General features: G+C 42.9%; 1 pseudogene; it reads right to left on the reverse strand.

Moving 5' to 3' along the window:
- Window positions 1-15,072: 15,072 nt before the first annotated feature.
- On the reverse strand, window positions 15,073-15,299 carry LOC103259039 (annotated as a pseudogene).
- Between the last annotated feature and the right edge of the window lie 3,192 nt (window positions 15,300-18,491).

Consider the following 18,491-nt stretch of genomic DNA (forward strand, 5'->3'; position numbering starts at 1 on the left):
CCACTCACCTCAGCCTCCCAAAGGCGCGGGATTACAGGCTGAGCCACCGAGCCTGGCCTGGTCTTCCTCTTAACAGGGAAAATAGCGCAGCCAAATGGTCACCTGGCTATTGAAAAGATACTACTTTTTTTTTTTGAGTTGGAGTCTCATTCTGTCACCCAGACTGGAGTGCAGTGACCACTCCCGGCCATTGCAGCTTCGACCTGCTGGGCTCCAGCGATCCTTCCATCTCAGCCTTCCAAGTAGCTGGAACTACAGGTGCGTGCTACCACACTGGCTAATTTTTTTTTTGATTTATTGTAGAGATGAGGTCTCACGAAGTTGCCCAAGCAGGTCTGAAACCCACAGGCTCAGGCAATCCACTCACCTCAGCCTCCCAAAGGCGCGGGATTACAGGCTGAGCCACCGAGCCTGGCCTGGTCTTCCTCTTAACAGGGAAAATAGCGCAGCCAAATGGTCACCTGGCTATTGAAAAGATACTACTTTTTTTTTTTGAGTTGGAGTCTCATTCTGTCACCCAGACTGGAGTGCAGTGACCACTCCCGGCCATTGCAGCTTCGACCTGCTGGGCTCCAGCGATCCTTCCATCTCAGCCTTCCAAGTAGCTGGAACTACAGGTGCGTGCTACCACACTGGCTAATTTTTTTTTTGATTTATTGTAGAGATGAGGTCTCACGAAGTTGCCCAAGCAGGTCTGAAACCCACAGGCTCAGGCAATCCACTCACCTCAGCCTCCCAAAGGCGCGGGATTACAGGCTGAGCCACCGAGCCTGGCCTGGTCTTCCTCTTAACAGGGAAAATAGCGCAGCCAAATGGTCACCTGGCTATTGAAAAGATACTACTTTTTTTTTTTGAGTTGGAGTCTCATTCTGTCACCCAGACTGGAGTGCAGTGACCACTCCCGGCCATTGCAGCTTCGACCTGCTGGGCTCCAGCGATCCTTCCATCTCAGCCTTCCAAGTAGCTGGAACTACAGGTGCGTGCTACCACACTGGCTAATTTTTTTTTTGATTTATTGTAGAGATGAGGTCTCACGAAGTTGCCCAAGCAGGTCTGAAACCCACAGGCTCAGGCAATCCACTCACCTCAGCCTCCCAAAGGCGCGGGATTACAGGCTGAGCCACCGAGCCTGGCCTGGTCTTCCTCTTAACAGGGAAAATAGCGCAGCCAAATGGTCACCTGGCTATTGAAAAGATACTACTTTTTTTTTTTGAGTTGGAGTCTCATTCTGTCACCCAGACTGGAGTGCAGTGACCACTCCCGGCCATTGCAGCTTCGACCTGCTGGGCTCCAGCGATCCTTCCATCTCAGCCTTCCAAGTAGCTGGAACTACAGGTGCGTGCTACCACACTGGCTAATTTTTTTTTTGATTTATTGTAGAGATGAGGTCTCACGAAGTTGCCCAAGCAGGTCTGAAACCCACAGGCTCAGGCAATCCACTCACCTCAGCCTCCCAAAGGCGCGGGATTACAGGCTGAGCCACCGAGCCCGGCTAAAGATACTACTTTTCATCAGAGTTGTCTGATGATACATTGTCCAACTCCTGCCACTGAATCCTGTCTGGAATGTTCATATTCCTTGTCAACTCATGGGGCTTTGAGACTTGAGAACGAGTGGAATAGGAATGGGGGTGAGAGAGTAGGTGAAGATGATTGGCAGGTAGATGATACTTAACTTTAATCTCTTCCAGAGGTCTGTTTTTGGATTTGCTACACATAGAGGACAAGCTTTGAGAGTGAGGACAGTGGAGGGGAGAGAACATCTTGTTAAAGAGGTGTTGACATGATGGGGTCAGTTGGCTTTAAGAAAGCCAAGAATTTGTTCCTAATGGTAGGGGAAGTATCCTCGAGGCCACTTGTGGGTGTATGAGGAGTGAGTAGTTGGCCTAGATGTAGAAGCAAAACGAATGACAAGGCTAGTAAGAACCCTCAGCATTTAGTAGTTGGCCTAGATGTAGAAACAAAATGAATGAACATGGCTGGTGAGAACCCTCTGCCACCTGACCTTGCAGGGAGGATTCTGAGCGCAGTGTACCCTCACCTTCTGAGTAGCTGACAGCATGAGCTCTCAATAGGCAACTGTGGAGACAGGGTTTGTCAGAAGAGGACCCTGGGAAAGTCTCCACCCCCAGGCTTCAGAAGAAGCAGAAGAAAGTCTTGCTACCCTAAATAGTGACAGCTGAAAATCACAAGGGAGCCTTCTGTTTGGGAGTCATGACCTTTCCTGTCACATCTCTGCATCCTGGCAGGCTGTTGGAGAGATTTGTGTGACAGGCTCACCTTTCAGCATGCCTCAATCACAACACTGAGATTGCAGGAGTGAGGAGGAAGGAGAGAAGAGAGCTTGCGCCTGCTTTCTAAACATCTCCTTTCTCTCGTCAGGACTGGGTTGCAGAGGTCACCAGTCATGTGATAACATCCTGATGATAAGGTGGAAAGTCTCTCCCTTAATCCTGCGAGTATGGCATTTGCATGGGCCATTAAAGAAGGGATGTTGATCTCACCTGGACCACCGACAACCGACACTCACATCTCAGATCCCTGCCAACTCCCTCAGCAAAGGCACCCGCCTTAGTCAGAATCCAAGCATTCACAGTGGGGAACCCTTGATTTTTAATTATGCAGGAAACCACTTTCTCTTTTTAAAATGATAAATGACTTAGGAGAAGCAGACACAATTGTGTCTTTCCAGGATTGTTTAGGAGATTTGAAGGTAGAAATATGATGGATTGGATTTGAATTCGCTTAGCTCTGAATAAGATAAATTGTCACTAAAATCATAAGACTGCATATTTTTACAGCCAAGCCCATTTCACTTTTAAAGCTGGCTATTCTCTATAGGCTTTTTTGTCAGCAACAGGAAAGGGATGGGATAATAATTATCAGATCAGAATACCATTAAAGTCACTAAGGCAGTCGGTTTGCTGGGTTGAAATATTTGATTAGGCTGCTTGTCTTATTGCTTCCTGCAGTTGCAGCAAAAAAGACTGAGAAAGTATCCTTGTGGCCACCATTAGAATGAAACTTACATGTTCCTGTGTGGTAAACGCCATGATATTTCATGATAAATGGAAAGCGATCCTCTGTTCACATTATTAAAACATTTTTAAAAAATTAATCTTTATAATACCCAGATCAAAACAATGAACTTACTCTGGGTGAAATTTTCTTGAAGATTATATTTGTAATTACTTGTATATATAGGCCATCTTTGAAATAACGTCCAAGAAAAACTAGTAAATTTGACGGCCTCTGGAGGGGGACTAGATTATAGGGGAACTGGACTATTATTTAAATTATAATTTAAAAACTACTCATTAAAATATTACCTTTTAATATTAAAGGTATTTCTTTTAAATATCTTTCTTGTTAAATATCATGTGGTGGTTTGCTTTTTCAGTTAATGTATGTGTGAGGGACCCATAGTATAGCTTTACCCACCCTGGGTTGTACTGAACACAGATACAAAGACACAGGCACAGAAGCAGCAAAGACGTAACAGAAAGCAAAATCTAGCAGGGTAATTGTCTCAGCACATCTCCCAGGAAGGTCAGTGATTGTACTTGGTCGGAGGCTGATAATGATTGTTCATTTAAATGTGACTTTAAAATAAGTCATCTTTTATTATTCATCTTACAAATGTAGTATCTGTTTAGAATAGAACATTTAGAAATGCTCATAAACAAAATAAAATTTACCCATAAACTACTCAGAGATTATTGTTATTAACCTTTCAAAATATACATATATGTATTTTTCTTTCTGTATTTATCTGTTACTATATTTAGCAGTGTCTTCTATGTAGGCATGAGGGATGCCACCAACTAAATTCCCTTTAGCAGCCAGGCAGGTAACATAAATGTGTGAAATCAGCTGGTTATAAGGTAAATTAGAGAATGATGAGGGTTATGCCAAACTGGAGAGTTTATTTACCTACAGATATCTCAAAGTTTCTGTGATATGTGGCCAAATATAACAGTGGAGGCTAATGTTAGCTTGTGGGCCACCGGCTGATTTCACATGAGGTAGCCAGTGTTATGCTTTTCTTCTGTATCCTTTCAGAGACACTCTATGTGTGAGTGCATGTATATATTTTACATATGCACACTTAAGTACATTGACTTTCTTCCCACCCCCACACCCCTGGCCTTTTTTGTTAAGCAAATGATAGCATGTCAGTTGCAGTTCTATCTCTGAGACTCAGTCAAATCTTTTGGCTGATAGTTTGTTGTTTTGGTTGCATTATCACTTATTACCGCACGCCGGATCGATTATCTTCTAGGCTCTTCTTCGTACTATTCAAAGAATGTAGGGGTTCTTCCCACTACAAAATGTTGCATTTTCTTTTAATGAAAAATCTCTTTCCACTTTAAACTTTATGCAATTCCCTACCCTCCGTTCTTCACTTTAGACCATGTCAAGTTCCTTTTATTTTCTTTCCCCTATCTTGGTAGTATTTTCATCACCTATCAGTTATAATTATCTTCAGCTTCCATTAGCATTTTGTTATGTATGCTGTGAGAATCATAAGAGATGTTAAATGGGACTAAGCCTGAGCTTGACCCTTGGGTCACCCTATTAGACGCAACCACCTTCCCCAAATTGAATACCATGTCATCCATCATTGTACTTTCTAAACGCTCTTGCCCACAGTTTTAGCTGCAAGGAGCTGCTTTCAATATCTACCATCTGCTACCAACTCCTATCCAGCAATATAACAAATCTAACAATGAATCTTGTCTAACTAATAAGATTATTAGGCATGATTCTGTTGACAGTACACGCATTGGCAGCTTTCCTTGAGGGCTTTTTAAAAAATTGCTTTGGCTGCAGATAAGCACTTTCCCCCAAAGTGCTTATAGCGAACAAAGTGTAGTTAAAAGGGCAGCGTTCTAATCTTGACTTTACTGATGCACAATCTTGGTAGGCATCTAAACAAAAAGCCTTGATCTCATCTACGAAACTGGATTAGTAATATCTATTACATTTACATCACAGGGTTATTGGAATAATGTTGCAAAACAAATGCAAAATAAGTTTATTAAATACTATATGAATAGATTCTTTTTTACTGCAGGACTGCTCACAATCAATTGAGGAAATAGGATATTTGTGCTATTTTTTTACAAGTTGGGGGTTTTACTCTGTCGCCCAGGCTAGAGTACATTGGCATGACCACAATGATCATGACTCACAGCAGCTTCAACCTCCTGAGCTCAGGTGATCCTTCCACCTCAGCATCCCAAGTAGCTGGGACTACAGGCATGCACCACCACACCTGGCTAATTTTACAAAAAAACTTTGTAGAGATAAGTTTTTGCTATGTTGCCTAGACTGGTTTGCCCTCCTTGGCCTCCCAAAGTGCTGGGATTACAGATGTGAACCACCATGCTTGGCCTATATTTATGCTATTTAAAACTACAATTTCAGACCCCTCTACTTTCCTTCAACCTTTTCCCTAGTACTCCCTATTCAGCATCTGACTTTGACTTCTTAGAGGCTCCGGTCCAAAGCTTCCTAGAAGGCTTCCTCAGCGTCTCACTTCTCTGCCTCCAAAATCTTCACCTGTAGTCTTTCATACCTGCACTGAAGATGATAGCAGGTTCACTTCTTCATCCTAGTGACCTGTTAACCTATGCCCTGCATTCTTTCCCGTCTCTGTCCTGACTTTGCTTCATCTTTTTAGGGTATCATTTTTCTCCTTCTCTTTTGGCCCCTTATCTCTTATAAGTGTACCTATGTTTCTTCTTCTAAAATTCTTTCTTCAGTGCAGCTATTCCTTCAAAGCTAGTACTCATCCCATCTTCCTCCTTCTCACCACCATGTATCTACTCCTTCTATTCCCTTCTCATTCACTTTGCCCTTATTGTCTTGTATTCCCATCCCCCACCCATACTACGCTGCTGAATCTGGTGCATTGAAGGCAATTGTCTGATAACTCTATCTATCTATCTATCTATCTATCTATCTATCTATCTATCTATCTATCTATCTATCTTCTATCTATCTTAGAAATGGGATCTTGCTATGTTGCCCAGGCTGGTGTGTAGTGGTTATTCACAGGTGTGATCCCACTACTGATCAACATGGGAATTTTGATCTGCTCCATATCTGACTTGGGTCAGTTCACCCCTTCTTAGGCAACCCGGTGATCCCTTATTTCTAAGAGGTCACCCTACTGATGCCGAACTTAGAGGAGACAGCCAATCTGCACTGTGCATTACATAGCCCAGGAGTTCTGAAGTGAGTCTCCTGCCTCAGCCTTCCTGGTAGCTGGGACTACAGATGCACATATCCAAGTCTCACATCTTTTGTGGATAATCACTGAATACCCAGTTCATATCCTAATTGTGGCTCCAAATTTCAGGTCTGCTTTTTAACAGCTGGCAGGGCATCTCTGTGTGAAGGTCATGATGAAGGCATTAAAACTCAGTATTTCAAAGTTAAACTTGTCATTTCCTCAAAGCTAGCCTGTGCACTTAATTTCCCTATTACTGTTCAGACAACTATTTCTGTAAGTCGACAATTACTTCTAAGTTATAAAATAAACTGTTTAAGAATTAAGTGAAAAAAATCAGGAAAAATATTAGAGTAGTAGCAGTCTGAGTGAAATTAACATGAACTCAAAAGAAAGCCAGGCTAGGGAACAGGACATCAACATCCAGCATTTTGCTTAGAATAGAGTCAGAAGACCAGAGCTATTCAATATGCCAATGTTTGTGTTTCTAGTCTTCTTGCAAGAGTCTATATGCTCTCTCTCATTTATTTATTTAGTCAACTATTTATTTACATCAATATGGATTCATGGAATTTTCTTTATTCTATAATCCATTACTATCACTATTTTGTTATTCAAGGTGTACCAGAGTTGGTCATTGGTAGCTTCTGCAAGATGATTCCTGTGGGCTTTCTACATGGCCTATTATTTTATGAGCACTTTCTTACTCCACAGGAGTTCCAGGATCATTTAGTACTTTCCCCACTCCATTCCTAGATCTTCTTTCTTTTCCTTTTTTTCTTTTTTTGAGTTGGAGTCTCACTCTGTCACCCAGACTGGAGTGCAGTGACTGCTCCCGGCCACCGCAGCCTCGACCTGCTGGGCTCCGGCGATCCTTCCGCCTCAGCCTTCCAAGTAGCCGGAATTACAGGCATGCGCTACCACGCCCGGCTGATTTTTTTGATTTATTGTAGAGATGAGGTCTCGCTGGCCAGGCGGGTCTCGAACCCGCGGGCTCAGGCAATTCACTCACCTCAGCCTCCCAAAGGCGTGGGATTACAGGCTGAGCCACCGAGCCCGGCTCTTTCTTTTTTTAATAAACAAAATGTCACAGAAACTCCTTGTGTCCCATGAATCCTTCTTATTCAAATTTTCTTGTTTCCCTCTTTAGGTGTTTCTACTTTTCTGATGTAGGACATATCAACTATACATATATATGTATATATAAATATATGTATATTTATGGATATGTATATCCATAAATGATACAGTGGTTGACCGGGTGTGGTGGCTTGCACCTGTAATCCCAGCACTTTGAGAGGCTGAGATGGGAGGATCACATGAAACTGGGAGTTCAAGACCAGCCTAGGAATGTTGCAAGACCCCATCTCTACCAAAAAACCCAGAAAATTTAAAAAATGAAAATATAAGCCGGGTTCGGTGGCTCAGCTTGTAATACTGCGCCTTTGGGAGGCTGAGGTGAGTGGATTGCCTGAACCCGCGGGTTCGAGACCCGCCTGGGCAGCAAGACCTCATCTCTACAATAAATCAAAAAATCAGCTGGGCGTGGTAGCGCATGCCTGTAATTCCGGCTACTTGGAAGGCTGAGGCGGAAGGATCGCCAGAGCCCAGCAGGTCGAGGCTGCGGTGACCGGGAGCGGCCACTGCACTCCAGTCTGGGTGACAGAGTGAGACTCCAACTCAAAAAAACAAAACAAAACAGAAAATACAGTTTTTTGGGTATATTTCCTAACACTAGATGAAAGAAACAATATTATAAATATGTGTAACTAGACTTTTACAAATCCATGTTGGAAACTGTAGCTCAAAATCTCATTCATTTTAACTTCTATACAATATGCCATTGTAAGCCGGGCTCGGTGGCTCAGCCTGTAATCCTGCACTTTGGGAGACTGAGGTGAGTGGATTGCCTGAGCCTGTGGGTTCGAGACCCGCCAGGGCAACTTGGCAAGACCTCATCTCTACAATAAATAAAAATATTAGCCGGGTGTCGTAGCGCGCATCTGTAGTTCCAGCTACTTGGAAGGCTGAGGCGGAAGGATCGCTGGAGCCCAGCAGGTCGAGGCTGTGGTGGCCCGGAGCGGCCACTGCACTCCAGTCTGGGCGACAGAGTGAGACTCCAACTCAAAACAAAACAAAACAAAACAAAACCAAAAAAACAATATGCCACTGTAGAATTTATTTATCCTACAAAATTTACTGAATACCAAATTTATATTTTCTTTCATCACTTGATAGACATTTTTATTGCACTCAATATTTGCCATTATAAAGATATTCTTGTAGGTTTTCTCCTTGAATCATTATGTTAGAATTTCATTTAGAAGTGTATTTACTAGACTGTAGGGTGTGCATGTATATCTTCAATTTCATCGTATCTTGTCTTCAAAGTGATTATTTTTATTTATACTCTTATAATGTGATTTTATGTCTACAGATCTTCAACAATCTTGGTATTGTCCGTCATTTAAATTTTTTTGCTAAAGTGGCAGGAGTGAAATAGTGTTTGTTGTCTTTATCTGCATTTCCTTGATAGTGAAGCTGAGTATCTTTTAATCCTTATTGGCCATTTCTTTTTTTTTTTTTTTTTTTTTTTGAGTTGGAGTCTCACTCTGTTGCCCAGACTGGAGTGCAGTGGCCGCTTCCCACCGCAGCCTTGCCTGCTGGGCTCCTGCAATCCTTCCACCTCAGCCTTCCGAGTAGCCGGAATTACAGGCATGCGCTACCATGCCCAGCTGATTTTTTGATTTATTGTAGAGACGAGGTCTCGCTGCCCAGGCGGGTCTCGAACCCGCGGGCTCAGGCAATCCACTCACCTCAGCCTCCCAAAGGCGCAGGATTACAGGCTGAGCCACCGAGCCCGGCTTGGCCATTTCTATCCTGTAAACTGTTCATAATCTTTTGCCCATTTCTGTTGCATCGTTGTTCTCTTATTGACTTGTAATTTTTGATAAGTTCTATGTCCTGGTACTTTGCTTGTTGTCTGTGATGCAAGTATTGTCTCTCAGTGGATGGCTTGTCTTCTAATTTTGCTTGATATGTCTTTTCATTCTTTTATTTTCAGCTCAGTCTTCCAAGTGAGTTTCCTAATAAGACATATTAATGATGTAGCCTATAGCATGCTACTCATAAATCAATTTCTCTTAACTAAATCCATTCACAAGGAGTTTGAAACAAACTAGATGATTTTGAAATGAATTTTTGGACTCAATGGCCAGAAATCCACTCAGAGAGCTTAAGGAAAAAAAATCCTCTTTAATTCCGTTGCTCAGTGGAGGAGGGGGTGGAGGTGGGGAGGTGGAGAAAGAAACTGAAAAACAACTTTGAGCTTTTTCACAAGTAGGTGTAGCCTTCATCTGTTTCTTTGTAATAGAATCTGAGGCTGGGAAGGCTCTTTGATATCTGTAATATCCAATTTAAAATACACTGAATTTTAGAAATAAAAACCAGAAGGAACCACAGGGACCATCTGGTTGAACCCTCTCATTTTACAGGAAATAGAGGCTCAGAGAGATGAAATAAAATATTTAGGGTTGAGACCTAGTCTCTTTCCCCTAAAGATTTCATTTTTTTAAAGGATGAATTTAGCCCTTCATTCCTCCAAGGAAATGGGACTTTCACAATTTGACTCATACCATATAATCTCCTTGAAATTTCCCTCTTCTTTTGAGATATTTCTCCCTTCCCCATTTATTGGTACTCTTGGAGTTGTAGATAAATCATGGTCAAATGCTTTGGCAACATAGCAACTAATATTCCCCTGAACCCAATGGGAATTATAAATCAGTCTGCAGAATGGTTGGGGAACTTCCATTTCTTCTTGTTTTATTTCTTCTCTTTCTTCTTTCTTCTTCCATTTCCTCTCTCCCTCCCATTTGTTTATTTATTTGTTTATTTTTTTGAGTTGGAGTCTCACTTTGTCACCCAGGCTGGAGTGCAGTGTCATGCTCCCGGCCACCACAGCCTGGACCTGCTGGGCTCCGGCGGATCCTTCCACCTCAGCCTTCCAAGTAGCCGGAACTACGGGTGCACACTACCATGCCTGGCTAATTTTTTTTTAGTTTATTGTAGAAATGTGATCTCACCAAGTTGCCTGTGCTGGTCTTGAACCCACGGGCTCAGGCAATCCACTTCCCTTGGCTTCCCAAAGTGCTGAGATTACAAGCTGAGCCACCGAGCCTGGCCCCTTCTTTCCTTTTACATTACCATCCATTTCCTTCCTCTAGGGAGAGAGTACAAAACTATTCTTTCTTAGACTTTGGAAACTTCAATTAGAAATAAATCTCTTCAAATGGTTAGGTGAGGGTTCCCTGAGTAAGATTAAAATATCTCAATACTTTTTTCCCCACTTATTTTTCTTATGCAGCGTCCACATTTAAATAGCCCAAAAGTTTATTTTGGTTAAACCAGTTTTCTTATCTAAATAAAGTGCTATATGAAGGGTATTGTTTCTATTTAGAGTCACTTTTAGCTACAATGTCTATGAATCTAGGATAAGCTACATCAAAAGGGCGTTGAGTAAAAGCAGAGTAAGTAACTGCATATAAAAATCCTTCTATCTTAACTGCCCAGTCTGGTTAAATCACTCCTGGATTTCCTTGAAGCTACTTTCTGTAGTAATTGTCAGATTTCTCTGGGTCCTTACTTTAAAAACAGCTCTTCATCAACAACAGCTCAGCATGCTAGAAATCAGAGAGTTAGCTCTTAGAGGACCATGGCTGTGTCTTAGCCGCCCTTGTTCACTAGTGCTGTCTGATAATGATGGTGGTAGTGATAAAAAATAATTTTGTGTATTACATGCCAAGCACTGTTGGAAGTATTTCACATATATGAACAACTCATTACATTCTCAGAAGTCTGAGGCAGGTTGCTATTATTATCTCCATTTTACACATGGAGGCATAGAGAGGCTAAGTCATTTATCCAGAGTCATACTGTTTATTGGTCAGGGGTCAAACAGAATAGAGGTGACTCATAAAAATAGTTAACTTGGGAGTTTTAGTTACAAAGTGGGCTAACTGCAAATGTGGATGTGGAGGAGGCACTGACCGGAGCAGATAAGCTCTTACCAACTCTAGGCCTGAATGGATGAGGGTAGGGAGCAGAACCCAGAGGAAGAGAGAGTTGTGTGAAGTCAATTGACCAGAGCAGTGATCTCTGGTCAAGGACACTGCCAGCCTAAGGCAGCCTTGCAGAGAAGGAGCCAAGGGAATAAACATCCTAACCTCCCTCTCTGTCCTACCTCTGTTCTCCTGACTGGATCCTTCAGTGACAGACTTGGGTAGAAGTGTCCCAAAGACTATTGATGCCATCTACACAGCCCAGCACCAGGGCAGAGTAGAGGCCGTCTGGGCACACCAGACAGTAAGTAGTAGGCTTGAGATTTGAACCCAGGCAGCCTAACTCCAAAGTCAACATTCCTAACCAACTGTGCGATATGATGCCTTCTGCATTAAGGAGGCACTCCAGTACACAGTGACTAGCATGTAACTGGACTGTATTAGATAACTCATCTAAAAGCAGTGACTTGCTCAATAAGTGACTGGACAGGTTCACACGCTGCCAATGTATGTCCCAATGGCAAAAGAACCAGCACAACCATGTCGATTTTATTATTTACTTATTTGTATGTACCTAACTTGATCTACCAAGGATTAGAAATTGTGAAATTGAGAAATTCATCCTTAATCATTTACCCATTTGGACATTTTAGAGCAAAAATCAACAGATTTTTCTCCCATTGCATATGCTTTCTTGAAGTTGTATCTCTTCTTGGTTATTCCAAAGTAATTGGATTATGGCTACTCTGCAGTTAAAAGTTGCTAAAGATTAAACTGCTTCCTTTTAGTTTCAAGTTTGGGGGGCTATCACAGATTAAGTTGAATGCATAATTGAATTTTATGAGAAATTACCAATTATTTCAAGAATCACCTATAATTGCTGTAAAATGTTTCAATATTGTTGTTGTTTTCCTTTTTTTTTTTTTTTTGAGTTGGAGTCTCGCTCTTGTCACCCAGGCTGGAGTGCAGTGGCACACTCACGGCCACCACAGCCTCTACCTGTTAGGCGATCCTTCTGCCTCAGCCTTCCAAGTAGCTGAAACTACAGACACACCCCACCACACCCGGCTAGTTTTTGTGATTTATTGTAGAGGGGAGGTCTCACCAGGATGCCCAGGTTGGTCTCAAATGCCAGGGCTCAGGCAATCCTCTCGCCTTGGCCCCAAAATGCTGGAATTACAGGCTGAGCCACCTCAGTTGGCCTATTGTTGTTTTCAAACAAGTTTCTCTTTTACAGAAAAGGAAAATCCTAGGGTGCTCTGTGGTCATTCTAGAGAAAGAAAGTTGTCCTAAGGAGCTTTTGGTTCTCTATGAAAAGTAATTGAGGAGAGTAATTGAGTTCCATCCTGGGAAAGTGACCTGAAGGCAGATTTCAAATCAGAAGCTTCATCAAGCAGGTGGCCCAAAGGAACTGCACAGTCTTAAGGATGGAGAAAAGAAAACAGAGTTAGGAGGAGAGCACAGAGTCCTGCTTTAGAAAGATATACATGCCTTCGATTTTCTTCTTTAAACCCTGGGACTTGAAAAATTGCCAGTGGGAATAAGAACTCTGATTCAAACAAGACCATACAAGTTGTGATTTATTCTGAAGTTCCAAAAACAAAGAGTCATATAAGAAAGGCAAGTACAACACTCTCCAACTTTTTCAAGTTGTGTGTACTAACACCATTTGCCCAGCAGCTCCAGAGGGGGAGAAACCTCAGGACTGAGGACAGATAGTCCTCTTGAAATAAAGGAAATCGGCCAGGCACAGTGGCTCAGCCTGTAATTCCAGCACTTTGGGAGACCAAGGCGAGAGGATTGCCTGAGCCCAGGGGTTCAAGACCAACCTGAGTAACTTGGTGAGAGCACCTCTCTACAATAAATCACAAAAACTAGCGAGGCCTGGTGGCATGCATTGGTAGTTCCAGCTCTTGGAAGGCTGAGGCGGAAAGATCGCCTAAGTCCAGCAGGTCGAGGCTGCAGTGGCCGTGGGCTGTCACTGCACTCCAGCCTGGGCAGCAAAGAGTGAGACTTCAACTCCAAAAAAAGAAAATAAAGGAACTCAAGATATGAGAAAAGAACAGCTAAGGTGCCATATTGGAGGATTTTCCCTTACAATTAGAGAAATATAGAGTGCAGCATGGAACTGTGATTCACTTTCTTTTTTGAGATGTGAGCTACATTAAATTGCCAAAGAATGTAGAGGACAGCTCCCATGATACCTACCACAAATCCATTTTAAGAATCACATAGGGCCGGGTTCGGTGGCTCAGCCTGTAATCCCAGCACTTTGGGAGGCCGAGGTGAGTGGATTGCCTGAGCCTGCGGGTTCGAGACCCGCCTGGGCAACTTGACGAGACCTCATCTCTACGACAAATCAAAAACTAGCCGGGTATGGTAGCGTGCTCCTGTAGTTCCAGCTACTTGGAAGGCTGAGGTGGAAGAATCGCCAGAGGCCAGCAGGTCGAGGCTGTGGTGGCTGGGAGTGGCCACTGCACTCCAGTCTGGGTGACAGAGTGAGACTCCAACTCCAAAAAAAAAAATCACATAAGACCAGCTCGGTGGCTCAGCCTATAATCCTAGTACTTTGGGAGGCCGAGGTGAGTGGACTGCCTGAGCTCACGGGTTCGAGACCAGCCTGGGCAACTTGGCGAGACCTTGTCTCCACAAGAAATAAAAAATTAGTCGGGCGTGGTAGTACGTGCCTGTAGTTCCCCTGGGGCCCAGCAGATTGACGCTGAGGTGGCCGTGAGTGTGCCACTGCACTCCAGCCTGGGCGATGGAGTGAGACTCCAACTAAAAAAAAAAAGGAATCGCACAGGAGTCTGAATAGAACGGTTCTGCAGAACCATCCTAAACAATGATGGTACACTTGAGAACTGGTGTGCTCAGTGGGGGGCGCCATGCCAAAGAGGCCGGGTCAGGGGAACGGAGGCTCTGTGGTGTGGTGGACTGCTCTGCTGGAGAGGTTTCCGCCAGAGATTTCACTCCTTTCTCTTCCTTTAGAAAGAGGAAGTTGCCAGCTGCAGGTAAGGCCAGAAGAAAATTTTGAAGCACATTTTCCTTATTTTTTGTAAGGATTGCTTGCATGGCTTCCTTTAGTTGCATGCATGAATGAGTAGGTGTCGTGGTTTAAGGGTGGTTGAGATGCTAAAGCCAGTTCTCTCTTTTTTTTTCTTAAAGTTGAGGAGTTTATTAGAGAAATAAAGGCATAGACACTGCCAGTGCCCTAAAGAAAACTCTCAAAATGTCTCTTCTAACCAAGTGGGGGCCTGGCCCTAAGCTCCCCCGAATGACAAGAAACTGGTGTGTTATCAACAACATTCTCTGGTAACCACACTGCCAGGGCATGAGTGTCTTGGCTAGGACTGCCCCCGTCTCTCACCAAAGGTGAGGAGGAAAAAGACGATTTATAGAATCAGTGCAGAGGCGATGAGAACTTTAAGGAACGTCAGAGATAGAAAGAGAGAGGTGGGGAGCACTTTCACCAACAGTCCCAGGCTTATGGCTCTGAATGCCTGAAATACATTGACAAGTAGTTCTATAAAATGTTACTGAAAATGTAAAATTCCTAATGCTGTTTCCAAGAATCCCCCTGGACTTCTCCCCACATGCTACAACACACCCCCAGATGTACATGGCAGAGCCCCAAGGCCATACTTTTGAAAACATAAAAACAAGAATAAGCCCTGTTGCTCTTTAAGGAGAGAGGAAAGAGCTGAAGGCTGCTGGGCTCTTTCCCACATGGCCTGTGTTCCCTAAAGCAACTTTCTAGCAGCAGCATGGCACAGTTCTAGGTGAGCATCTCACCTTTTGTCACCCATGCTTCAATGTATTCTATTCTCCGTTCAAGGGCTGTCAATTTCTCATTGAGTGTTGCGAGTCTTGAACGACAAGACATATCGGACGAGTTGAGAAAGTTGCGATTTTCTTGATGCTGGTGGTGATGACCTCAATGTACTCCCGGTTCGCCCAGTCCTGGTGGATCTCCCGCTGCACTGGATCCTCTTGTCCCGCCATGGCGACCGCCCAAGGAAGAGCGACTGCCTGAAGCCACTTCTCAATCAGCCTTTCTGGGGTTGGCTTCCTCACTTGGAAGAAGCTATTCATGTGAACCTATTACTGAGAGGGTAACATCTGGGGTTCAAGTCTTCTGAGGAGGGAGTCTGGCGGGGAAGGGAGAGTTGCCATATGGAGTTCTCTTTAACATTCATGGTAGCAGCTAGAACTGAGGTTTTAGCGGCAGACCCAGCTTTTAAGATAGTTTTCCTGGTGCGGGTAGCACTTCCTCCCCGCTCCAGTTAGTATCTTCTTAGTTGAAAACAGCCTGAATTTCTTTTTTTTTTAACTTTTACATTTTTTATTTTAAAATTATGGGGTACAATTCAGGTTTAGGTATACGAATATTCATTATGCAGGTACTTGATGAGTTGTGCCCCCTCTTCCCTAGGCAGATTCCCACTATTGCCAATCCCACCTCCCCGACCCCCCAACCTCCCCGCAGTTTCCTGCTATTATCAATCCTTTTCTTCTAGTATTACAATAGTAGTTCAAGGTCCATTTATGAGTGAGAACATGTGATGCTCAGTTCTTTGTTTCTGTGAAAGATCACTCAGTATTATAGACTCTAAGCCCATCTAAGTTGCTGCAAATTTCATGATTTTGTTCTTCTTTATGGCTGCGTAATATTCCATTGTGTATATGTACCACATTTTTTTCCTGTCCTCTTTTGATAGGCAGTACGGTTGGTTCGATGTTCTTGCTATTGTGAACACTGCTGCGATAAACATACATGCGCAGGTATCTTTTTTATAGAGTGATTTGAGTTCTTCCAGGTATATTCCCAGTAGGGGGATTGCAGGGTCATATGGAAGGTTGATTTTTAGAACTTTTAGGAATCGCCACACTATTTTCCACAGAGACTGTACTAGTTTACACTCCCACTAACAGTGTAGAAGTGTTCCCTTTTTGCCACATCCTCTCCAGCATCTGTTATTTTCTGAGTTATTGATGATGGCCATTCTGACGGCGTTAGGTGGTATCTCAGTGTAGTTTTAATTTGCATTTCTTTGATGACTAGTGAGGCTGAATATTTTTTCATATATCTGTTGGCTGCTCATATGTCTTCTTTTGAGAAGTGTCTATTCATTTGTTTTTTTTTGAGTTGGAGTCTCACTCAGTCGCCCAGACTGGAGTGCAGTGGCCACTCCCGGCCACCGCGGCCTCGACCTGCTGGGCTCTGGCGATCCTTCCGTCTCAGCCTTCTGAGTAGCCGGAATAACAGGCATGCGCTACCACACCTGGCTGATTTTTTGATTTATTGTAGAGATGAGGTCTCGCTGCCCAGCCGGGTCTCGAACCCGCGGGCTCAGGCAATCCACTCACCTCAGCCTCCCAAAGGTGCGGGATTACAGACTGAGCCACCGAGCCCAGCTCTATTCATATCTTTTGCCCACTTTGTAATGGGGCTGTTTGATTTTTCTTTTTGGCACATTTGAGTTCCTTGTAGATCCTAATTGTTAGACCTTTGTCAGATATACAGTTGGCAAATATTTTCTCCCAATCTGTGGCCTGTCTCCCTGCTCTCTCAATGGTTTCTTTGACTTTGCAGAAGCTTGTCAGTTTGATGAGGTCCCACTTGTCTATCTTATCTCTTGTGGTATGGGCACTTGGGGTTTTGATCAGGAATTGGTTGCCAGTTCCAATTTCCATAAAGATGTCTCCTGAATTTTCTAAGGTTTTTACAGTTTGAGGTTTTACGTTTAGGTCTCTAATCCATTTAGAGTTGATTTTTGCGTGTGGGGATATGTAGGGATTCTGTTTTAATACTCTGCATGTGGTCAGCCAATTTTCCCAGCACCATTTACTGAATAGGTTCTCCTCTCCCCAGTGCTTGGTGGTGGAGGCTTTGTCGAAGATGAGTTGGTTGAGAAATTGAGGTTTTGTTTCGGGAATCTCAATTCTATTCCATTGGTCTATATGCCTGTTCTTGTACCAATACCAAGCTGTTTTGATTATTATAATCAAGTTTAAAGTCTGGGAATGTGATACCTCCTGCCCTTTTTTTTTTTTTTTTTTTTTTTTTTTTGCTGAGGATTTTTTTGGCTATTCATGGTCATTTATGTTTCCATATGAATTCCTGTATTGTTGTTTCTAGATCTGAGAAGAAAGTTGCTGCATGTGATGGGTATTGCATTAAATCTGTAGATTGCCTTAGGTAGGATGAACATCTTAACAATGTTGATTCTTCCAATCCATGAGCATGGAATATTTTTCCACTTGTTTGTGTCATCTTTGATTTCTTTGAGCAATATTTTGTGGTTTTCATTGTAAAGGGTTCATGTCTCTGGTTAGGAAGATGTCAATGTATTTCATTTTTTGTGTGTGGCTATTGTGAATGAAATTGTGTTTTTTATTTGGATTTCTGTTTGTTTATTATTGGTGTATAGAAATACAATTGTCTTTTGCACTTTTATTTTATACCCTGAGACTTTGCCAAAGTCCCTTATCAGTGCAAGGAGGTATTTAACAGATTCTCTTGGGTTTTTGAGGTATAGAATTATATTGTCTGCAAAGAGGGATGACTTGATTTCCTCTTTTCCTATTTGGATACCCCTGATTGCCTTTTCTTCTCTGATTGCTCTAGCTAGGACTTCCAAAATTATGTTGAACGGGAGGGGCAAGTGTGGGCATCCTTGTCGTGTTCTAGTTTTCAGGGGAAATGGTTCCAATTTCTGTCTGTTTAGGAGTATGCCGACTGTGAGTTTCTGGTAGATGGCTCTTACTATTTTGAGGTATGTTTCATCTATGCCTAGATGTTTGAGGGTTTTTAAATTGTTTTTATCAAAAGCTTTTTCTGCATCTAATGATATAATCATGTGGTTTTTGTTTTTACATCTGTTGATGTATTTAATTATGTTTATGGTCTTACAAATGTTGAACCAACCTTGCATCCTGGGGTGAAGCCTACTTGGTCATGATGGATGATTTTTGAGATGTGTTGTTGAATCCAGTTTGCTAGGATCTTGTTGAGAATTTTAGCATCTATGTTCATCAAGGATATTGGCCTGTAGTTCTCTTTCTTTGTGGCCTCTTTACTGGGTTGGGTATCAATGTGATGTTAACTTCATAAAGTGATTTGGGGAGAGTTTCATCTTTCTCAATCACCTGGTATACTCTCAGTATGGTTGGCATCAGTTCGTCCTTGTATGT

This window comes from Carlito syrichta, unplaced genomic scaffold, assembly GCF_000164805.1.
Source record: "Carlito syrichta isolate Samal-C Ts95f unplaced genomic scaffold, Tarsius_syrichta-2.0.1 Scaffold302449, whole genome shotgun sequence".
Lineage (NCBI taxonomy): Eukaryota > Metazoa > Chordata > Mammalia > Primates > Tarsiidae > Carlito > Carlito syrichta.